Below are 25,412 nucleotides of genomic sequence, written 5' to 3' on the forward strand. Positions count from 1 at the left end.
CCTATAGTCGAACCTCCTGATTGGAACTTACCTTTTGAAATTATGTGTGATGCTAGTGATTTTGCTGTAGGCGCTGTTCTTGGACAGCGAGTAGATAAAAAATTGAATGTTATTCACTATGCTAGTAAAACCCTTGATGTTGCTCAAAGAAATTATGCTACTACCGAGAAAGAATTGTTAGCTGTAGTCTTTGCTTGTGATAAGTTTAGATCCTATATTGTTGATTCAAAAGTTACATTTCATACTGATCATGCTGCAATTAGATACCTAATGCAAAAGAAAGACGCTAAGCCAAGGCTTATTAGATGGGTGCTTCTGTTGCAAGAATTTGATTTGCATATTATAGATAGGAAAGGTGCTGATAATCATGTTGCTGATAATTTGTCTAGATTGGAAAATATTGCTTATGATCCTGTTCCTGTTAATGATAGTTTTCCAGATGAACAATTGGCTGTAATAAAGGTGAGCTCGCGAGATAGCCCTTGGTATGGTGATTATGCTAACTTTATTGTTTCCAAATACTTGCCTCCAACCTTTTCAGCCCAGCAAAGGAGGAAATTCTTTTATGACTTGATGCACTATTTCTGGGATGACCCACACTTATATAAAGAAGGAGTGGATGGTATTCTGCGAAGATGTGTTCCCGAATATGAACAACAGGAGATATTGAGTAAATGTCATGGTAGTGCTTATGGAGGACATCACGCCGAAGATAGAACCGCGCAAAAGGTTCTAGAATCGGGTTTTTATTAGCCAACTCTCTTCAAAGATGCAAGGAAGTTTATTTTATCTTGTGATGAATGTCAAAGGGTTGGTAATATCTCCAGGCGCAATGAAATGCCTATGAATTATACTCTTGTTATTGAACCATTCGATTGTTGGGGATTTGACTTCATGGGACCTTTCCCCTCTTCAGAAGGTAACACTCATATACTTGTTGCTGTTGATTATGTTACTAAATGGGTGGAAGTCATACCTACAAAAAGTGCTGATGGTGAGACCTCTTTAAGAATGCTTTTAGATATTATTTTTCCTAGATTTGGAGTTCCTAGATATCTTATGATTGATGGAGGTTCTCATTTTATTCATGGTGGTTTTAGAAAAACTCTTGCTAAATATGGTATTAATCATAGAATTGCTTCCGCTTATCATCCTCAAACTAGTGGGCAAGTAGAACTATCAAATAGAGAGATTAAATCTATCTTGCAAAAGACTGTTAATAAATCTAGAAAGAATTGGGCTAGTAAATTGAAGGAAGCATTGTGGGCTTATAGAACTGCTTATAAAAATCCCATGGGTATGTCACCGTATAAAATGGTTTATGGGAAGGCTTGTCATTTACCTTTAGAACTAGAGCACAAAGCTTATTGGGCTGTAAGAGAACTAAATAAAGATCCTAAACTAGCCGGTAAGAAGAGATTGCTACAATTGAGTTCCCTAGATGAATGGAGAAGTGAAGCTTATGAAAATGCTAAACTCTTTAAGGACAAAAGTTAAAAAATGGCATGATAGAAGAATTATCAAAAGAGAATTTAATATTGGGGATAAAGTCCTATTGTATCGGTCTCGTCTCAGATTCTTTGCAGGGAAATTACTCTCGAAATGGGAAGGACCATATGTCATTGAGGAGGTGTATCGTTCAGGAGCAATTAAAATTAGCTCTCTCCAAGGCAATGCCACACAAGTGGTGAATGGACAAAGACTCAAGCATTATATCTCAGGTGATTCTTATAATGAAGATGTTGATGTTATTCGAGTGGAAACTCCGGAAGCTTTTATCAAAGGTCAAATTGACAGTCCAGCAGAGTTCGACTTTGAATAGGTAACAGTACTGGTAATAAAAAGTTCGCGTTTTAACAATGTTTTTGTTGTTTTTGGAAAATATGAAAAATTACGAGATTGAAACGGAGTGGAGGAGACGCACGAGGGCGTGCCCCCATAGGCCGGCGCGGGCCCCAGCCTGGCCGCGCCGCCCTATGAGGTGAGCCCCTCGTTGCCCCTCTCCGACTCTGGTTCGACCTGTTACCTTCCTTTTGTCGTAAAAATTCCTGCTATATAATCCCCCGGACCCCTGGAGGTCCGTATATCGTTTTCTCGATGTGTTTTGTTTCGAGCTGTTTTCTGCCAGGACCCGTCTTTGATCTAGAAGCACCATGGCCTCCAACAACAAGGGCAAGGGTCTTTCGGAGTAAGAAGTGAAGAGGGTGTCGTCAAAACAAGAGCAACAAGCTGTTGGGAGTAAGCAAATCTTGGTGGGATCTGTTGACACTCGACGTTATTTCTATCATAACTTGCAGGGACCCTTACCACCTGCTCCTAGCCTCGACTCTTTCCCTGTGTTGGAAGAAGCTCTACGGGTTACCGATGAGTTTTGTGATCAATACCGTGCTCTAAGAAGAGAAGTGGAGATACTTCAGGAGGAGAATTACCGACTTCGTAGAATGCTGGAATATTACTCGATTCCCATCACTAGGCTGCCACCGCCACTTTCAGATAACAATGAATCTCTTCGAGTCTTAGTGCAGAACTGCCAAACTAAGAAGTTGAAGCTGAAGGAGATCTTTAAGAATCGCGGGAAGGATTCATCACCACCACCGCCGAGGGAGTAATTCATCATCGGTATTGGCATCCCCTTTGTTTGTTCCAAGCTTGGGGGAGTGCCGCGGTACCACATCATCACTATCTTTTACTTTTTACTATCAAGTAGTGTCATATCATGAGTAGGGAAGTTATCATATAAGATGGGTTGCAGTGTGGAAGTATCTCTCCTTTAGTTGGTTGTCTATGTATCCCTTGGTGTGAGTTATCGTTATGAAATATTAATGAGAAGTCTTATCATTTACATATTGCACATCTTATTTTAGTTTGCAATCTCTATTATATGATTGATCTTGTTATTAGTTTTGGTATCACTTTGGGAGCATTGAATTAATCTATTTGGTTTTGGCAAACTTTGCATTGGTCAATAGCAACAACACTTTGAGGTTTAAGTAGAAAAGAGAAATACATATAGTTGTTTCATTGTCTTCCTTTCTTGTTAGCTCATAGCTTATTATTCTGAAGTTAAAATTGTTTGTGCTTACAAGGAAGATGCATGATTGTTTCTATCACATGTATATTTGTTTGTTTCCCTCAACTCTTATGCTTGCTAATTAACCTTGCTAGCCAAAGATCTGTACTGAGAGGGAATGCTTCTCGTGCATCCAAACTTTAACCCAAACCTATGCCATTTGTGTCCACCATAACTACCTACTACATGGTATTTCCCGCCATTCCAAGTAAATACTTCGTGTGCTACCTTTAAACAATTCAAAAGTTATTATCTCTTATTTGTGTCAATGTTTTATAGCTCATGAGGAAGTATGTGGTGTTTATCTTTCAATCTTGTTGGGCAACTCTCACCAATGGACTAGTGGCTTCATCCACTTATCCAATAACTTTGCAAAAAGAGCTGGCAATGGGGTTCCCAGCCCTGATTAATTAACCTTCATAATTTTACAAATAGACACTCCTCCACGGTATGTGATTGTTGGAAGGCACCCGAGGATTCGGTTAGCCATGGCTTGAGAAAGCAAAGGTGGGGAGGAGTGTCATCTAAATAAAACTAAAATAAAAAGGCACTCCTTCATGGTATGAGATTGTTGGCAGGCACCCGAGGATTCGGTTAGCCATGGTTTGTGAAAGTAAAGGTTGGAAGGAGTGTCAACCAAAAATAAAACTTTATGGGAGCCGCTCTTCGAGAGTTTGTCTGGCAAGGGGGTTAGAGAACCCGCTACCAGTCGTTGACAACAACAAACACCTCTCAAAATGTTACTTTTATTCTCTTTATATGATTTCAAAACTGAAAAAGCTCTAGCACATGATTTAATCCCTGCTTCCCTCTGCGAAGGGCCTGTCTTTTACTTTATGTTGAGTCAGTAAACCTATTTCCCTCCATCTTAAGCAAGCATTTGAGTTGTTGTGATCAAACCATCTATATTGTGATTTACTTCATCATGTCTTTTATTCTTCCTTGTTTAGTACAAGTTTTATCTGAATGAATATAGCTTTGAAGGTTATCAATGATTATGAGGAGATTATTATGATTGAGTATGCAAGTTGTGCCATATTAGCCTTAACATAATATGTTAATTGTTCTCTGACCAAGAACGAAGTTTGCCATCACCAATTATGATTTCTTATGCACCTTTATTTGTGATTACCTTCTACTTGTTTCAAGTTGAATTATATGAGGAGGTTGTTTACTAGAATGTCTTGTGTGAATTGATATGATGCTTCTTGTCCGTATTTTATTTATCGACTCTTCACTCCATAAACATGAGGTCCTGTTTACCGAGTTCAGTTTCGCTTGGGGACAAGCGAAGTCTAAGCTTGGGGGGAGTTGATACGTCCATTTTGCATCACTATTTTATATCATAATTTGCTGTTATTCATTGATATATTTCATATTTGGAGATGATACTTATGTTATTTCATCTATTTTGCATGTTTCATGATTATTGGAGGATCGCTCACCGGAGTCAGGATTCTGCTGGAAAAAGCGTCGTCAGAAGGCAATATTTCGGAAGATCAACAATTGACAGAAATTATACGAAAAATCCTATTTTTCCAGAAGACGAAGGGAGCCAGAAGGGGGAGCCGAGGAGGGCCGCCATGGGCCCACCTCATAGGCCGGCGCGGGCCAAGGCCTGGCCGCGCCGCCCTGTGAGGAGGGGGCCCACAGCCCCCTCTGGCCTCCTCTCCTTCGCGTACATCTTCGTCCCGAAAACCTAAGCTCCAGAGGATAGTCGCGAAGAGTCACAGCCGCCTCTGCGGGGCGGAAAACACCAGAGAGAAAAGAGCTCTCCGGCAGGCTGAAATCTGCCGGGGAAATTCCCTCCCGAGGGGGAAATCGACGCCATCATCACCGACATCGAGCTGGACATCATCTCCATCACCATCATCATCATGTTCATCATCATCACCGCCGTCTCCACCGCTGCACATCGTCACCGCTGTAACAATTTGGGTTGGATCTTGACTGTTTGATAGGGGAAACTCTCCCGGTATTGATTTCTACTTGTTATTGATGCTATTGAGTGGGAGTGAAACCATTGAACCAAGGTTTATATTCAGATTGTTATTCATCATCATATCACCTATGATCATGTTCCATATGATGTCTCGTGAGTAGTTCGTTTAGTTCTTGAGGACATGGGTGAAGTCTAAATGTTAGTAGTGAATTATGGTTGAGTAATATTCAATGTTATGATATTTAAGTTGTGGTGTTATTCTTCTAGTGGTGTCATATGAACGTCGACTACATGATACTTCACCTTTATGGGCCTAGGGGAATACATCTTGTATTCGTTTGCCAATTGCGGGGTTGCCGGAGTGACAGAAACCTAAGCCCCCGTTGGTATATCGATGCAGGAGGGATAGCAGGATCTCAGAGTTTAAGGCTGTGGTTAGATTTATCTTAATTACTTTCTTGTAATTGCGGATGCTTGCAAGGGGTATAATCACAAGTATGTATTAGTCCTAGGAAGGGCGGTGCATTAGCATAGGTTCACCCACACAACACTTATCAAAACAATGAAGATTAATTAGCTATATGAAGCGAAAGCACTAGACTAAATTCCCGTGTGTCCTCAAGAACGTTTGGTCATTATAAGTAAACAAACCGGCTTGTCCTTTGTGCTAAAAAGGATTGGGCCACTCGCTGCAATTGTTACTCTCGCACTTTACTTACTCGTACTTTATTCAACTGCTACATCAAAACCCCCTGAATACTTGTCTGTGAGCATTTACAGTGAATCCTTCATCGAAACTGCTTGTCAACACCTTCTGCTCCTCGTTGGGTTCAACACTCTTACTTATCGAAAATACTACGATACACCCCCTATACTTGTGGCTCATCACCCTCCCCCTATATAAAGAGGGGAGGGGGTGGCCGGCCACCACAACCACATTGCCTCCTCCTCTGGCCGCCCCTCTCCTCCTCCATACGCTGCTCCGGCTTAGGCGAAGCCCTGCAGCTTTTTTTCCTCCATCACCACCACCACGCCGTCGTGCTGCTGGATTTTAGAGGAGATCTTCTACACCTCCGCTGCCCGCTGGAACGGGGAGAGGAATGAAGGAGATATGCCCTAGAGGCAATAATAAAGTGGTTATTATTTATATCTTTATGTTTATGATAAATGTTTATATATCATGCTAGAATTGTATTAACCGAAACATTAGTACATGTGTGATATGTAGACAAACAAGAAGTCCCTAGTATGCCTCTTAAACTAGCTTGTTGATTAATGGATGATTAGTTTCATAATCATGAACATTGGATGTTATTAATAACAAGGTTATGTCATTGTGTGAATGATGTAATGGACACACCCAATTAAGCGTAGCATAAGATCTCGTCATTAAGTTATTTGCTATAAGCTTTCGATACATAGTTACCTAGTCCTTATGACCATGAGATCATGTAAATCACTTATACCGGAAAGGTACTTTGATTACATCAAACACCACTGCGTAAATGGGTGGCTATAAAGGTGGGATTAAGTATCCGGAAAGTATGAGTTGAGGCATATGGATCAACAGTGGGATTTGTCCATCCCGATGACGGATAGATATACTCAGGCCCTCTCGGTGGAATTTCGTCTAATGTCTTGCAAGCATATGAATGAGTTCATAAGAGACCACATACCACGGTACGAGTAAAGAGTACTTGTCAGGAGACGAGGTTGAACAAGGTATAGAGTGATACCGAAGATCAAACCTCGGACAAGTAAAATATCGCGAGACAAAGGGAATTGGTAATATATGTGAATGGTTCATTCGATCACTAAAGTCATCGTTGAATATGTGGGAGCCATTATGGATCTCCAGATCCCGCTATTGGTTATTGGTCGGAGTGAGTACTCAACCATGTCCGCATAGTTCTCGAACCGTAGGGTGACACACTTAAAGTTGGATGTTGAAATGGTAGCACTTGAAATATGGAATGGAGTTCGAATATTTGTTCGGAGTCCCGGATGAGATCCCGGACATCACGAGGAGTTCCGGAATGGTCCGGAGAATAAGATTCATATATAGGATGTCATTTTATGTGAAATAAAATGTCGCGGAAGGTTCTATGGAAGGTTCTAGAAGGTTCTAGAAAAGTCCGGAAGAAACCACCAAGGAAGGTGGAGTCCACATGGGACTCCACCACCATGGCCGGCCAGCCCTAGATGGGGTGGAGTCCCAAGTGGACTCCACCATAGGGGGCCGGCCAACCCCCCACATGGGAGGTGGAAATCCCACCCTTTGGGTGGGAGTCCTAGTTGGGCTAGGTTTCACCTCTTATGGAAGTTTTTGGTTTCGGGTCTTATTCGAAGACTTGGACACCAACACTTGGGATCCACCTATATAATGAGGGGCCAAGGGAGGGGGCCGGCCAACCCCAAGACCACAAGCTGGCCGCCCCCCATAGAGTGGCCGGCCACCCCTCCCAAACCCTAGCCAAGCTCCTCTCCTCCATATTGCCCGCATAGCTTAGCGAAGCTCCGCCGGACTTCTTCACCGCCACCGACACCACGCCGTCGTCTTTGTCGGATTCAAGAGGAGCTACTACTTCTGCTGCCCGCTGGAACGGGGAGGTGGACGTCGTCTTCATCAACAACCGAACGTGTGACCGAGTACGGAGGTGCTGCCCGTTCGTGGCGCCGGAACCGATCGTGATCAAGATCTTCTACGCGCTTTTGCAAGCGGCAAGTGAACGTCTACCGTAGCAATAAGAGCCTCCTCTTGTAGGCTTTGGAATCTCTTCAAGGGTGAGACTCGATATCCCCTCGTTGCTACCGTCTTCTAGATTGCATCTTGGCTTGGATTGCGTGTTCGCCGTAGGAAATTTTTTGTTTTCTATGCAACGTTATCCTACAGTGGTATCAGAGCCGTGTCTATGCATAGATGGTTGCACGAGTAGAACACAATGGTTTGTGGGCGTTGATGCTCTTGTTATCTTTAGTTTGAGTACTTTGCATCTTTGTGGCATAGTGGGATGAAGCGGCTCGGACTAACTTTACATGACCGCGTTCATGAGACTTGTTCCTCGTTCGACATGCAACTTGTATTGCATAAGAGGCTTTGCGGGTGTCTGTCTCTCCTACTATAGTGAAGATTCAATTTACTCTTCTATTGAAAACATTAGTATCAACGTTGTGGTTCATGTTCGTAGGTAGATTAGATCTCTATCGAAAACCCTAAACCACGTAAAATATGCAAACCAAATTAGGGACGTCTAACTTGTTTTTGCAGGGTTTGGTGATGTGATATGGCCATAATATGATGATGAATATGTATGAGATGATCATTATTGTATTGTGGCAACCGGCAGGAGCCTTATGGTTGTCTTTAAATTTCATGTTGAGTAGTATTTCAAAGTAGTTGTAATAGTTGCTACATGGAGGACAATCATGAAGACGGCGCCATTGACCTTGACGCTACGCCGACGATGATGGAGATCATGCCCGAAGATGATGGAGATCATATCCGTGCTTTGGAGATGAAGATCAAAGGCGCAAGAACAAAAGGGCCATATCATATCACATATGAACTGCATGTGATGTTAATCCTTTTTATGCATCTTATTTTGCTTAGATCGCGACGGTAGCATTATAAGATGATCCCTCACTAAAATCTCAAGATAATAAAGTGTTCATCCTTAGTAGCACCGTTACCAAGTCTTGTCGTTTCGAAGCACCTCGTGATGATCGGGTGTGATAGATTCAATAAGTACATATGACGGGTGCAAGACAGTTTTGCACATGCGGAAACTAAGGTGGCCTTGACGAGCCTAGCATGTACAGACATGGTCTCGGAACACGTGATACCGAAAGGTAGAGCATGAATCATATGGTTGATATGATGAACACTTTGAGTGTTCGCCATTGAAATCACACCTTTTCTCGTGATGATCGGGTTTAGGTGCGGTGGATTTGGTTCGTGTGATCACTAAGACAATGCGAGGGATATTGTTTTGAGTGGGAGTTCACTTAGGTTTTTAATTATGTGAATTAAAATTTGAACTCAATTTGTCATAAACTTAGTCTAAACTATTGCAAATATATGTTGTAGAGATGCGTCCCCAATCAATTTTAATCAGTTCCTAGAGAAAGAGAAACTTAAGAGCAACGGTAGCAACTTCACCGACTGGTTCCGTCATGTGAGGATCTTCCTCTCTGGCGGAAATCTGCAATTTGTTCTTGATGCAACGCTAGTTGTCCCTCCTGCAGAAGATTTATCCGATGAAGTAAAAGCTGTTTACGCGACTCGGAAAACTCGGTACTCTCAAGTTCGGTGTGCCATCTGTGCGATGCTGGAATCCGATCTTCAAAAACGTTTTGAGCACCATGATCCTCATGAGTTGATGAATGAGCTGAAAGCTATATTCGAGACTCATGCGGCAGATGGAATGCTATGAAGCATCGAAACATTTCTTCGTTGTATGATGGAAGAAGGCAGCTCCGTTAGTGAGCACATGCTCGCCATGACCGGGCATGCGAAGAAACTCGATGACTTGGGAATAGTGATTCCTAACGGTCGGGATTAATCGTGTCCTTCAATCAACGCCACCAAGTTACAAGAACTTTGTGATGAACTACAATATGCAGAACATGAACAAGGAGTTACCTGAACTCTTTGGCATGCTAAAAGCTGCTGAGATTGAGATCAAGAAAGAGCACCAAGTGTTGATGGTCAACAAGACCACCAGTTTCAAGAAACAGGGCAAGTCTAAGGGAAAATTCAAGAAGGGTGGCAAGAAAGCTGCCACGCCTCCTATGAAACCTAAGAACGGCCCTAAGCACGATGCTGAGTGCTATTATCGCAAGGAGAAGGGACACCGGAAGCGTTCTTGCTCCAAGTATCTGGCTGATCTAAAGAGCGGCCTTGTCAAGAAGAAGAAAGAAGGTATATTTGATATACATGTTATAGATGTTCATTTCACTGGTTCTCGTTCTAGTACCTGGGTATTTGATACTGGTTCGGTTGCTCATATTTGTAACTCGAAACAGGAACTAAAGAATAAACGACAACTGCTGAAAGATGAAGTGACGATGCGCGTTGGAAACGGATCCAAGATCAATGTGATCGCAGTCGGCACACTTCCTCTACATCTACCTTCGGGATTAGTTTTAAGCCTAAATAATTGCTATTATGTACCTGCGTTGAGCATGAACATTATATCTGGATCTTGTTTAATGCAAGACGGTTATTCATTCAAGTCTGAGAATAATGGTTGTTCTATTTTTATGAATAATATCTTTTATGGTCGAGCACCACAAAAGAATGGCTTATTTCTATTAGATCTCGATAGTAGTGATACACATATACATAACATTGATGCTAAGCGAATTAAACTTAATAATAATTCTACTTATATGTGGCACTGTCGTCTTGGTCATATTGGAGTGAAACGCATGAAGAAACTCCATACTGATGGATTACTTGAATCACTTGACTTTGAGTCACTTGATAGATGCGAAGCATGTCTAATGGGAAAAATGACAAAGACTCCATTTTACGGTATGATGGAGCGAGCTACCGACTTATTGGAAATCATACATACCGATGTATGTGGACCAATGAGCGTAGCATCGCAGTGGTTATCGTTATGTTCTAACCTTCACAGATGATCTGAGTAGATATGGGTATATCTATTTCATGAAACATAAATCCGAAACTTTCGAGAAGTTTAAGGAATTTCAAAGTGAAGTAGAAAATCAACGTAACAAGAAGATCAAATTTCTACGATCTGATCGTGGAGGTGAATATCTGAGTTATGAGTTTGGCATGCATTTAAAGAAATGCGGAATATTTTCACAATTGACACCGCCAGGAACACCTCAACGTAACGGTGTGTCCGAACGTCGTAATCGAACTCTCTTAGATATGGTTCGTAGTATGATGTCTCTTACTGATTTGCCGTTATCATTTTGGAGTTATGCATTAGAGACAGCCGCATTCACTTTAAATAGAGCACCATCAAAATCCGTAGAAACGACACCGTATGAATTATGGTTTAATAAGAAACCTAAGTCGTTCCTGAAAGTTTGGGGTTGCGAAGCCTATGTAAAGAAGTTACAACCGGACAAGCTAGAACCCAAAGCGGAGAAATGCGTCTTCATAGGATACCCTAAGGAAACTATAGGGTACACTTTCTATCACAGATCCGAAGGCAAAATCTTTGTTGCTAAGAACGGAACCTTTCTTGAGAAAGAATTTCTCACTAAAGAAGTGACTGGAAGAAAAGTAGAACTCGATGAGATTGATGAATCTATACTCGTTGATCGAGTAGCGCAAGATGCGGAAGTTGTACTGTACCGCCTACACCGGCAACAGAGGAAGCTAATGATAATGATCATGAAACTTCGAACGAGGAAACCATCGAACCTCGCAGATCGACAAGGGAACGTGCCACTCCTGATTGGTATGATCCTTGTCTAAATGTCATGATTGTAGATAACAATGATGAGGACCCTGCGACGTATGAAGAAGCGATGATGAGCCCAGATTCCAACAAATGGCAAGAAGCCATGAAATCCGAAATGGGATCCATGTATGATAACAAAGTATGGACTTTGGTAGACTTACCTGATAGCCGAAAGGCTGTCGAGAATAAATGGATCTTCAAGAGAAAACAGATCTTGATGGTAATATTATCGTCTATAAAGCTCGACTTGTCGCAAAGGGTTTCCGACAAATTCAAGGAGTTGACTACGATGAGACTTTCTCACCTGTAGCGAAGCTAAAATCTATGAGGATTTTGTTAGCAATAGCTGCATTTTTCGATTATGAGATTTGGCAGATGGATGTCAAAACGGCGTTCCTTAATGGAGACATTGAGGAAGAGTTGTATATGGTACAACCAAAAGGTTTTGTCGATCCTAAAAATGCTGACAAAGTATGCAAACTTCAGCGTTCAATCTATGGACTGAAGCAAGCATCAAGAAGTTGGAACCGACGCTTTGATAAGGTGGTCAAAGACTTCGGGTTTATACAGTGTCATGGAGAGGCCTGTATTTACAAGAAAGTGAGTGGGAGCTCTGTAGCATTCCTGATATTATATGTAGATGACATATTATTGATCGGGAATGATATAGAACTATTAAGCAGTGTTAAAGGTTATTTGAATAATAGTTTTTCAATGAAAGACCTTGGTGAAGCATCATATATATTAGGCATCAAGATTTATAGAGATAGATCAAGACGCCTAATAGGGCTATCACAGAGTACATATCTGGACAAGATTCTAAAGAAGTTTAGAATGGACGAAAGTAAGAAAGGGTTCTTACCTATGTTACCAGGCAAGGTATTGAGTAAAACTCAAGGACCGGCTACGGCAGAAGAAAGAGAAAGGATGAGTAACATCCCCTATGCCTCGGCAATAGGATCTATCATGTATGCCATGCTATGTACTAGACCGGATATAGCACATGCTATTAGTTTGACTAGCAGATATCAAAGTGATCCAGGAATGGAACACTGGACAGCGGTCAAGAATATCCTGAAGTACTTGAAAAGAACTAAGGATATGTTTCTTTGTTATGGAGGTGACCAAGAGCTCGTTGTAAACGGTTACACCGATGCAAGTTGGAACACTGATCCTGATGACTCTAAGTCACAGTCTGGGTACGTGTTTATATTGAATGGTGCTGCAGTAAGCTGGGCAAGCTCGAAGCAGTGCACGGTGGTGAAGTCTTCAACAGAATCAGAGTACATAGCGGCTTCAGAGGCTTCATCAGAAGCGGTATGGATGAAGAGGTTCATTGTAGAGCTCGGTGTGGTTCCTAGTGCATTGGACCCATTAATCATTTACTGTGATAACATGGGTGCCATCGCCAATGCACAAGAGCCAAGGTCACACAAGAGGCTGAAGCATATCAAGCTGCGTTACCACTCGATTCGCGAGTACATCGAAGATGGAGAAGTAAAGATTTGCAAAGTACACACTGATCTGAATGTAGCAGATCCGTTGACTAAAGCTCTCCCTAGGGCAAAGCATGACCAACACCAGAATGCCATGGGTGTTAGGTATATTACAATGTAATCTAGATTATTGACTCTAGTGCAAGTGGGAGACTGAAGGAGATATGCCCTAGAGGCAATAATAAAGTGGTTATTATTTATATCTTTATGTTTATGATAAATGTTTATATATCATGCTAGAATTGTATTAACCGAAACATTAGTACATGTGTGATATGTAGACAAACAAGAAGTCCCTAGTATGCCTCTTAAACTAGCTTGTTGATTAATGGATGATTAGTTTCATAATCATGAACATTGGATGTTATTAATAACAAGGTTATGTCATTGTGTGAATGATGTAATGGACACACCCAATTAAGCGTAGCATAAGATCTCGTCATTAAGTTATTTGCTATAAGCTTTCGATACATAGTTACCTAGTCCTTATGACCATGAGATCATGTAAATCACTTATACCGGAAAGGTACTTTGATTACATCAAACACCACTACGTAAATGGGTGGCTATAAAGGTGGAATTAAGTATCCGGAAAGTATGAGTTGAGGCATATGGATCAACAGTGGGATTTGTCCATCCCGATGACGGATAGATATACTCTGGGCCCTCTCGGTGGAATGTCGTCTAATGTCTTGCAAGCATATGAATGAGTTCATAAGAGACCACATACCACGGTACGAGTAAAGAGTACTTGTCAGGAGACGAGGTTGAACAAGGTATAGAGTGATACCGAAGATCAAACCTCGGACAAGTAAAATATCGCGAGACAAAGGGAATTGGTAATATATGTGAATGGTTCATTCGATCACTAAAGTCATCGTTGAATATGTGGGAGCCATTATGGATCTCCAGATCCCGCTATTGGTTATTGGTCGGAGTGAGTACTCAACCATGTCCGCATAGTTCTCGAACCGTAGGGTGACACACTTAAAGTTGGATGTTGAAATGGTAGCACTTGAAATATGGAATGGAGTTCGAATATTTGTTCGGAGTCCCGGATGAGATCCCGGACATCACGAGGAGTTCCGGAATGGTCCGGAGAATAAGATTCATATATAGGATGTCATTTTATGTGAAATAAAATGTCGCGGAAGGTTCTATGGAAGGTTCTAGAAGGTTCTAGAAAAGTCCGGAAGAAACCACCAAGGAAGGTGGAGTCCACATGGGACTCCACCACCATGGCCGGCCAGCCCTAGATGGGGTGGAGTCCCAAGTGGACTCCACCATAGGGGGCCGGCCAACCCCCCACATGGGAGGTGGAAATCCCACCCTTTGGGTGGGAGTCCTAGTTGGGCTAGGTTTCACCTCTTATGGAAGTTTTTGGTTTCGGGTCTTATTCGAAGACTTGGACACCAACACTTGGGATCCACCTATATAATGAGGGGCCAAGGGAGGGGGCCGGCCAACCCCAAGACCACAAGCTGGCCGCCCCCCATAGAGTGGCCGGCCACCCCTCCCAAACCCTAGCCAAGCTCCTCTCCTCCATATTGCCCGCATAGCTTAGCGAAGCTCCGCCGGACTTCTTCACCGCCACCGACACCACGCCGTCGTGCTGTCGGATTCAAGAGGAGCTACTACTTCCGCTGCCTGCTGGAACGGGGAGGTGGACGTCGTCTTCATCAACAACCGAACATGTGACCGAGTACGGAGGTGCTGCCCGTTCGTGGCGCCGGAACCGATCGTGATCAAGATCTTCTACGCGCTTTTGCAAGCGGCAAGTGAACGTCTACCGCAGCAACAAGAGCCTCCTCTTGTAGGCTTTGGAATCTCTTCAAGGGTGAGACTCGATATCCCCTCGTTGCTACCATCTTCTAGATTGCATCTTGGCTTGGATTGCGTGTTCGCCGTAGGAAAATTTTTGTTTTCTATGCAACGTTATCCTACAAGGAAGGGCTTCATCGACACCGTACGCGCGACCGAGTATGGAAGTGCTGCCGGATTGCAGCACCGGGACGATCGTCTACATCAACAACGAGATTAATCTCGTAGGCTTTGGAATCTTCGAGGGTTAGTCTCTTCTCCATCTCGTTGCTCCGATCTTGTAGATTAGATCTTGGCTTTTACATAGATTAGATCTTGGATTTATTCGTCTTTGCGGTAGGAAATTTTTTTATTTTCCATGCAACGAACCCTACAAGCTTACTGTGAGCAAATGTCCAATTTAATACCTTCAGTTAATGGTGTAAACGGCGGCATGGATCCTTGATGTTTATGGAGTGTTCTCTATGAAACCATGTATTCTCACATGCTTAACACAAAAATTATTTTCCGTAGAAAATCCATTCGACACCTCAAGGCCCCAGTTAAGATTAGGATGTTCTGTTGACATCTTATAGTAGAGAAGTAATTTTAAACAAAGTTAATTTTACTAAACGCAATTGAAATGGTAGCAACATATATGTGTTTCCTGATTGTGATGAAACAATCCAACACATTTTTTGCCGTGTTCTTTTGTGGTGTTATTGTTAAAAACTATCCACATAGCTATGAATCTACCCCCACTAATTAGTATTTAGAATATGTTTGGGGAATGGTTGAGGGCATAAGTGAACAGGTAAATATCTTCAAGAACTTAAATAAGGAGAAGTCATAGAACCAGGTTTTAGTGTTACAACTACACCACGGATAAAGTCTACTCTCCCGCAATCAAAAGACCCAAATGTTTCGCACTGGCTAGAACCCACGTTCTAGCTTCCGCCTTGATTCTATCGAAGATGGTGGATGACAGAGTGTTCACATTTTTTAAGTCTTTTTCATTTCTCACATTCCAAATCTCCCAAGTGACTAGCATGAGGAGGTAGGCCGTAGTATTTCTTCTCCTACCATGAGCCAATACCATGGAATGGTTCAGGGCGTAAGTGTACAGGTAAATATCTCCAAGTACGTGTGAGTGTTTTTTAAAAGATTTTTTTTGTCTTAATTCATTAAATAAGGAGATGTCATAGAACCAAGTTTTAGTGTTACAACCACACCCCAGGATAAAGTCTACTTTCCTGCAAACAAAAGATCCAAATGTTTCGCACCAGCTAGAACCCACGTTCTAGCTTCCGCCTAGATCCTATCGAAGATGATGGATGGCATAGTGCTCATATTTTTTAAGGTTCTCGCATTTCTCACATTCCAGATCTCCCAAGTGACTAGCATGAGGTGGTAGCCCATAGCCTTCTTTCTCCCGCACGAGCCAAGACCATGGAAGTCCACCAACGCTCCACACTATCAAACTCACTCCACCAAGAGGAGGGGTCGAAGACGTGGATGTGAAGCCAATCCCTAATCATAATCCAAATACGAATGGAGTAGCAGCATTTGAATAGAAGATGGGCCGCCGATTCATCATGGGAACGACATAGGGGGCAAACCCTCCCATTAGCCCATCTACATCTCTCAAGGCAGCCCGCCGTCCAACACCGGTTTGGGATGGTAAGCCAACATAATAGCTTGCATTTGGGGGGAGCCCTGCAAACAGCCATCTCCATGGAAGAGTGAATAGTTATGGCGAATTGCGCCTTATAGGCCGATGAGCAAGAGTATGCCCCGTTCGCGTTGAGCTTCCAAACAATAAAGTCTAGCACATCATCTTGAAGAGCGATTCACGAGGTGTGTTGCCAAAGGAAGGTAAATTCTTGTAGGTTTTGAACCGAAAGGCCCATGGATATGTGAAGATGAAGGATCCAAGCGTCGTTGTTGATAGATTTCTGGACGTTCCAAGTTTTTCGTTTAGAGATAGCATAGATGGATGGCGCCAGTCCACTTGGAGCTTAGTCTATCAGCCCAAGGATCATCCCAAAAACTAGCCTTATTTCCGTCTCCAATAGTGATTTTAGTCAACAAACAAAATAGCTCCAAGTCTTTCTTGTTGCAAGGGTTTTCCATTCCCACCCAAAGCTTATCTGGTCAAGTCCAAGCAAGCCACGACCAACGTAGGCGTAAAGCTCTCACAAATTTATCCATGTTAAGGATACCCAATCCTCCGAAGTAGGTAGGGTGGCAAACCACGGTCCAATTGTTTTGTGTTGGTCTATTTAGAATCATGGTAATGATATTACCTTTGACAATGCCAAATATTTCAACCTTTTACAAATTATTGACAAAACTATATTGTATCCATATGAGAGCATGCTGAAAATCATTGCTAGAGAAGCATTTATAATGTAGCACACTAAGAAAATGGACAAAAGGAGCTTGTTAGCTCATATCAACTATATCTTAGTGTGAATGAAAGCCCACTTTAATACCTTCAATTATTGGTGTAAATGACGGCATGGAACCTTCATTTTATGGAGTTTTCTCTATTAAACCATGTATTATCACATGCTTAACACAAAAATTACTTTCCGTGGAAAATGCATTCAGCTTATAGTAGAGAAGTAATTTTAAACAAGTTAATTGGCTAAACATAATTGGAATGGTAACAAGAAATATGTGTTTCGTGGTTGTGATGGAACGATCAAACACTTTTTTTTGTATTCTTTTGTGCTGCTATTGTTGTCATTACAGGATTCATCATTAAAAGTAATAATGGGCACATATAGTTTGTCGTCGTTAATTCTATAACAACGGAATAGTGTGTCGTTAGTAATCCTAAGGAAATAGCGACCATGATTCTGGTATTAATGACCACTTTCGCTGTAGCTAAAAGTATTTATGTGGTTGCGAATGTATCATTAATGGCCATTTTATGAATTATAATATTTAATGACTAGTCGCTTCGTCATTTTGATGTTTTCAAGGATCAATTTGCATGGCATCAACGTCTGACCACATTTATATTAGGTGCAGCCGTTCATGCATTACCACATTTCATTTCAAACAAAGAACGTATTTTGGTTGAAAACATCCAAAATCTATAGTGTGATCAATAAACTTCTTTTTGTTGCCATAGAAAATTACAAGTACATGTATTTCCATGCATATGGAAAAGCGTTACAGCCAAATTTTACACAAGATCAGAAAATGTAGAAATACTAAAATGGTACTACTCCTATTGCACTGGCCATCATTCACAAATTTTGACTCGGCACTACAAGTCTGTCCTTTGGTCCCGCAACAGATAAAAAATGGTACAACTCTAGTATATATACCTTGCAGTGAAGAAAGAATGGGCTATCGAGACCGATATTAATTAATCCTAGATTTAGCAAAAGATACCGGTGCTATTTGCAGAACAAAATAAGATTCGACTTTTTTCATTTAAACTGAGAAATATTGAACTTGGTGTTTATCTCTGTACACTACTTATGAGTTTTCTTCTGAATCTAATATTCGATACACATAGCAGTTGTAGCATAAAAATAATAACACTTAATAGAAACATGAAAATATATAATCACAATTATTATTGTCTCTAGGGAATATTTCATTCACAACCATATATTGTTCAAAGTCAGGCAAAGCCAAACAAAGAAGCCGAACAAAGCCAGAAAAAAAAACCACCCGGATACCACTAACCTCACGACACTGACTCCATGATACCACTAATCTCACAACACTGACTCCACCAGGATACCACTAACTATATGGTAAAAGACTGAAACAAATGAAAAGTACACAACCCGTAAGATAAGCCTTCGAGAAGGGATCATCACACGTGTGCCGATGAAGGTGTATATACTAGTTTTTTTTTTGCCAATTTCCGCTAATTAAGCCGTAACTCTAACCTTCTCGATTAATAAAATTTCCTTGTTTTAAAAAAAGACGTGGGATATCATCACTACTCACTCTCCGGGTCAAAAAAGAGAAGGTCTCTTCATGTCAAATATGCTACCTCAAACAAACGATCTCCATAATTGTGTCATGTGTGGTTCAAGGGTAATAAAACAAGATATCGTCTATTTATATATGTATGTCTTCTTTCTTCATACTCTCAGAACATCATTGGCACAATCAAGTACAAGTTGGGTCAATCTTGTTTCATAGATATTATGGTCCTCACTTTTGGGCAGTTCGAAAACACCAACAGTGATTTTTTCATCAATGGGGTTTAACCAAATCTTTGCAGATGTAGTAGACAGTTCAAGTAGAAAATGCCATGGTTTTTCATAGGGAAAAGAGAAAAGGATTGCCATATTTCCCAACCATTGGTTATGAATGGGCAGCTTCATGTGATCGGGGCCTCGTCATTGGGCCTTTTTTCATTCCCTTCCATGATGTACAATTTTATTCTTATTAAATTATTAATATGTGCATTACAAATAATCTTACTATTTCTCGTAAGAGACAAATTGTGTAGCACATGTTCGAAGCTTCATTATGTCTGGCCCAAGGCGACGTTTATACAATAAAACTAACATGTACGGATGCAAATCAAAAAGCTTTCATAGCTCAGTTGGTTAGAGCACCCGTTTAGTAAGCGGGAGGTCTTGAGTTCAACTCTCAATGAAAGCACTGTTTTTTATCTCACTGTGTAATTTTTTCAACCAACGCAGAATAGCCACATTTTTCACAAAAACAGATCCTGCCGAACAGAACCGCTAGCACGAGCAATCGCGCGATGCCAGTTGCGACTTGCGAAGCAGGCAGTTCATCTGCACTGCTATCCACTGGAGCTCTGCAATGATGGAGCACCGGAAAGGCACCCCGTCTGTCTAACTGGACGGCGCGGAGCTCACCGGAGCCAGATATGCAGCCACTTCGCACACGCGAAGTCACTGAGCGCGAGGCAACGAGCGGGTCACGATTTCTCAAAATAATTGCAGAGATATTGGATCCTGCACTAACTGAACGATGAGAAATGTGAGCCTCTGAACGATGCCCCGAGCTCGACAGCCGTCACCATCATTGCAGACAAGAAACAGGTGTGCGGATCCATATTAAGACCTGAAGATTGATGACATCCGTGTGCGCCTACTCGATCGGGCGGTGACATAGAAGCTCAGCCGAAGCCTATCGTATTCGTATCCATCCATTCCACTAACAAATGATGAGTTTGTCCTAATGATTTAAACAGTCCACATAACACAAAGAGCAACGACAGAGGTGAAACAGATTACCGCCATAACTGGAAGATGGATTTAGAGAATTTCAACTTTGCCAAACAAGACGACTGCGCTGTAGTGTCTCTCCTATTATAGCATGTATGCTGATACAAAAGGATCAATGATAGGCTGGTAGCTAATTTCGGGGCATGAGACTGCCTCAGCCTTCACGCAATGCCAGATCCAGGTCGCATTATCTTATCCACTACCAAATTATGCTCAGCAACTGCAACAAACAATGCAAGAATAGAACCGCATTTACCTTTCGTTAGCAGGCCTTCTTAATCGACGGACATGAAGGCCCTTGTGCTAGTGCTACAGATCAGAGCGGGGCATGGAGAAGAGGAGGAGCAATCCAAAGAATTTAACCACGTTTGCCAATGAAACATCGCAAGGTAACTTGGAAGTTCCAAACAAAAAAAACAGAAAATGAATAACTTCTAAACTTCAGAATCAACCACACTGAGGCCATTCAGGAGGCCCTCAAAATTACCTTGAAAATGAAATACACCCATCTTTCAGTTCCTACTTCTCTCTGCTCTCTAATAACCAAAAACTAGAAGAAAAAAAGCAGTTTAAACTTGGGAGAATTCCGCAAAGGTATCCTCCAAACATTAAATTACACCGTAGCAAAAATAACCTTAAGTTGCAAAATTCAACAAGAACAGAACAGGCCGAGCGGCCGGCACCAAGAATGCCGTAGATCCGTCCGGCAAGAAGATGCCTCCGACCATCCGTATACGCCTGCTCCCACCCCTAACCTTCTGCTCGTCTCGTTGCCAGTAGTAGGAAACTAGGAATGATGCATGCTTGCCTGGCTCCACCCTGTCTGCCAATGGTGGTGGCGGCGGCGCCGCCCTCCTGCGCCTACATTGGACGAGGCGCCCTCACGAGGCTATGGGAGGATGAGAGGGGAGGATTTGCTCATCCGAGATGTCGGTCGCCGCGCTCGCCATGGCGAAGAGGCGAGCGGAGGCGAGGACATGGAGGCGGAAACGAAGGAAGCGTTTTGCTTGCTTTATTGTCACAGGGCGAGGGGAACCTGGACTTGGGCATGTGACCGTTTGCATGTGTGTATGGGGCTTGCGAGCCGCTGAAGACGTACAGACTTGGTCTATGGACCGATTGTGAACACTGTACAAACAAGTACCTTGTCATTTTAGTTCTTTTTAATCGTTCACTCTTTTCTTTCATTATGGAATTTATAAAATTTTCATAGATCAAGAAGGATCCCAAATCATAAATTTTCCTTGTGTTATGAAAGGCTAAAACGGAACACAAATAGACCTCTATCCGTGTTTTTTTTTTTGAGAAACACAGTACAAACGTAGACGCTCACATACACACGCATACACTCACCCCTATGAACGCACACACGCACACCCTACCCCCTATGAGCACCTCCGAAAGACTGAGCCGGCGGATTGGATCTTGAAATTGACGAAGTCACCACAGGCGGCTCGCTGTCGACGGGAACGTCGTCTCCCACTGAATAAATATTCCGCCTTTTATGAGACACACAGATGTCAAACCTGGGGTTTGAACTCTGGTGGGCTGGGGATACAACCATCCTCCTAACCACCCAACCTCAGGTTGGTTCTCCTCTATCCGTGATTGAGATGTAGCATGTCCATAAGTTTTGAGGTTTATTCTTGAACATAATTTGGTCAATGGATATGTGCTAAGTTATACAATTAGCATTACACCAATGAAAGCTTCTTTCAAATGTTAATGTTTATTTCTTTGCAGATAAAACTAGATCTATTAAGCCGTTGGGGCTGGGGCTACATTCAGCTCAAGTGCAATCTCGTGAAGAAAACAATCAGGACCTGACCCGAACCACATGGGAGTATGACGATTTGTCCTTGCATAATTTGCAAGACAGGGACCTGCCCTAACCTGCTAATGATCTATTTCAACAAAAGAGCAAACTCTATCTTGCCTTCATTTAACATTTTAATTTGTATAGCATATAACCTATATACACAATTTGCAATCTGACGGTCAAAGCACCTTGCATTTTTTTTACAGAGGAAGTCATAAAGTAGTGTGATGATCTCTAATTTAGAGCTCATTTGATGCAAAGGAATATCAAATGATTTGTGGAGGATTTGATCCCTTGGGAAAAAATACTCATATATTGATTGTATGATCCACATGATTGGAATCCTTAGGCATTTTCCCAAAGGATTCAATTGCAATCTTTTTTAAAGGAATTTTTTCATCCACTTCAACCTCATGTTAGAAGTCATTGTGATTGAAACACATACTTGACCTAAATTCTTGTAGTTTTTAATCTTTCAGAATTCAAGAGGACATGCCACCCCAATTCTATGCTTTTTTTGCTTTACTTTTTGAGAAACCTGTAACTCAGAGAGGTCCTTGAAGGTTCATGCTTGGGCGGACAGCTTGATGTTGCCTAGCTAGCTTGGTGGAAGTCTCTATAACGAGTAGAATTTGTTGCCACGGTATAAACCAACTTTTTTTTGAAACGGAATAAAAAGAGTTGGTTTATACCGCGGCAACAAATTCTACTCGTTGTAGGGATACAAGTATAAGCTACGAGTTTGAAACTTTTCATGGTATGTGCATTCCGTGCATGCCTTTACTTTATTTTGAGTTCTTAGCTCTCCCATTTACGCGAAGAGATTTTAGTTGTAAAATCTCGTATCGGCAATATAAATATATAGAGACGGATGAGTTTCCGATTCAGAGTCACTTGACGAGAAGACTTTGTGCTATGAAAAAAAAATGCATAATCAACATAAAAGAAATAGTGCCTTTTGCATCCAAATAAGAAAGAAATATTGGCTTTTGCGAACCATGTGCATAGGTTCTACTTATGCCGGTGCAGTGCCGTTTTGTGGCCCTAGTTGAGGAGAGACGGGCGAATGGTGTGTGCCAGTGGCCGAGTGGCTTGCAGAGGGACCATATGAGGTTTGGTTCTTGTTTGCGGGGGCTGCACAAAGGATATTCCCCCATTCCATTTGTTTGTCTTGGTGCTCTTTTTCTTCTCGCGCGAGATTTAACCCGGAGCTGCCAGCTCCTTGTCCTGGTGCGTTTTTTCGTCTCTCACAAAAGATATCAGGAGAATTACACAAATGCACAGCTTATCACACAAGATTCAAAACTTGGCACGTCCTTTTGTAAGAAAAAACCTTGCCAATGGAGTGTTTGATCGATTGGGGCCGAGCCTCAAAGTGGACCAACGGCCATGATGTACGTACATGACAGTAGGGTGAGCAATCAAGTGACGAATCTGGAACACGAGCTCCAACAACACAGGCCCTGAAGCCTGAAGCATCATGAATGCACCTGGCTACCTCGACGTACGTAGCGCGCGACTGGGAAATGGGAATCGGCTCGGCCGCTCCCACCCACCGCCGGGACCTGATTTTGGCCGCTCGTGTTCCAGATTCAATTCAGCGCGCCTAGGAGAAGGGCAGAGCGTGCACGCGACGCGATCCCCGTCTCACGCAAAACCAGGCCGGCATGGCAGAGAGCATCATCGGGCAGACCACACGGCCGGCCTTGAATGTGAATGAATGGCCTGGGCATACCATGCACGCTGGGGAGGGTGCTTGGCTTGACCACAGCGATGGTCGATGGACATAAACGCGTCCTGGCGTTTCCAGGATATATTGGCCACACCCACACACCACACCGCACGGCAGATTGAGTGGATCCACGCTCTGCCGCTGCGATGGCGACCCGTCCATGACATGAGTAATGCCTCGAGTTTTGCCTCGGCGCGCGCGCGGGGTACCAGTAGGTACGTGCTCCAGCCTATGGTGAGCCAGTGTGCCCGCCGCGCCGCGCCGTGCGTCGTCTCATCAGTCATCACAAGCTGAGCACCTGCACCCGTCGTGTATCGCTCTGCTTCCCGCGGTCCCTCTGCCATGTTTGGCAACACCAATGAATGCTGCAAATGCGTCCTTCCGCGCGCGCTGTCTATGCTCGGCGGCAGGTGTGGTGGTATCGCTTCCGCGTGCAATGTGTGCTTGCACCTCTTCGGCCATGGAAGACATGGATGGCTGGGAATCGGAAGGAAGATCCTGGTTCATGCGGTGCCTAACGAGCGAAAGCATGTTTCGTGATTCTGGGCGCTGAACAGCCAAGCATATTGCACGGACAGTTGCCATTGAGTTGTTTGCTGCCGATCATCTCTCTTTTCCCTCCGCTCTAGACAATTTTTCTATCTAAACTTACCATCTCACCTTACAGTGGAAAACACTACTACTTACTGCAAGCTGGTCTAGACGGCTTTTGCTTCGGTGTCCTCCCTCCAAACTTTGCCATCCTGTGGATGGCTAGGATGTCTTGATACATTTTTTTAAGCTCACTTATCCGTTCTACTCTAATGGGCGAGAGTGTGGGGAGGGGAAGAACACCGAAGCACACCTCGCTCGCAATTAAGTCTACACGTTTAATTTCATATTATACAATGAGGATCCCAAGTAGTAATAGGTATCCTTGGCGGAAACTCAAAATAACGAGCTTCATGTACGCAGCTCTTTATTTTGAGAAACTCAATATCATACTTCAAAGTCGTAACAGAAATCTGAAAAAATATCCGTATATAGTCAATGATATACTATAAGCATGCAAATTACTACTCTATGTATTTTAGGCTACGAAAACAGAACAAAAGTGTGGATATGAGAAAAGTGAAAAGTACACATTTCCAAAACTCCAAAACTTGTCGAATTTTGAACTGAGATTTCTCACGCCAAAAGTATAGAAGATTAACCACCTATAAACTTTTTTGAAACTTTGAACTAGCTGCACCACCAAGAACTATTGTTCACTTAGCAAGAACATAAAAAATGAATTCGCAAAAAAAAAAAAACATAAAAAATGACTACTACTTGAAGCAGCTGGGAGGTACAGGCAGGCGACGGGATGCAAGAATTAATCAAAAAAAAACCTGAAGAACAAGCTCCAAGATATCACACATAAGAAAAAAAGAAATAGGAGATGATGTACATCAGCATTTTTTAATCTTCATATTCATGGACTAGCACTAGTAGAAAACCTCACATCCATCTAAGCCATTGGTACGGGTTCCCTTACGAACCGGTACCAATGGGGCCATTTGTACCGGTTTGAGGGCTCAGGTGGGCGAGGAGCTTTGGTACCGGTTTGGGAGGGGCTTTCGTACCGGTTCGTGTTAGGAACCGGTACGAAAGGTCTTCGGCCAAAAATCAGACGCGTGGTGGGGCCCGGGCTGGACCTTTGGTACCGGTTCGTAACACGAACCGGTACCAAAGGGTACCCAGCCATATCAAAATCGCCCAGATCGTCCCGAGCCCCCTGCTGGCTCTCATTTTTCTCTTCTTCCTCACACTCTAAATTTTTCTCCACCTCTCACACTCCAATAATCTTTATTTTTCTCCACCATTTTAACAAGATTAACGGCATACATCT

The 25,412-nt window shown here is 42.6% G+C and overlaps 1 non-coding gene across 1 annotated transcript; it reads left to right on the plus strand.

The window, feature by feature from the left end:
• Positions 1-19,321: 19,321 nt before the first annotated feature.
• On the plus strand, positions 19,322-19,395 carry TRNAT-AGU (transfer RNA threonine (anticodon AGU)). Its single transcript has one exon. It is a non-coding gene; the product is annotated as a tRNA-Thr (tRNA).
• The last annotated feature ends 6,017 nt before the right edge of the window (positions 19,396-25,412 follow it).

This window comes from Lolium perenne, chromosome 4 (assembly GCF_019359855.2).
Source record: "Lolium perenne isolate Kyuss_39 chromosome 4, Kyuss_2.0, whole genome shotgun sequence".
In the NCBI taxonomy this organism is placed as follows: domain Eukaryota; kingdom Viridiplantae; phylum Streptophyta; class Magnoliopsida; order Poales; family Poaceae; genus Lolium; species Lolium perenne.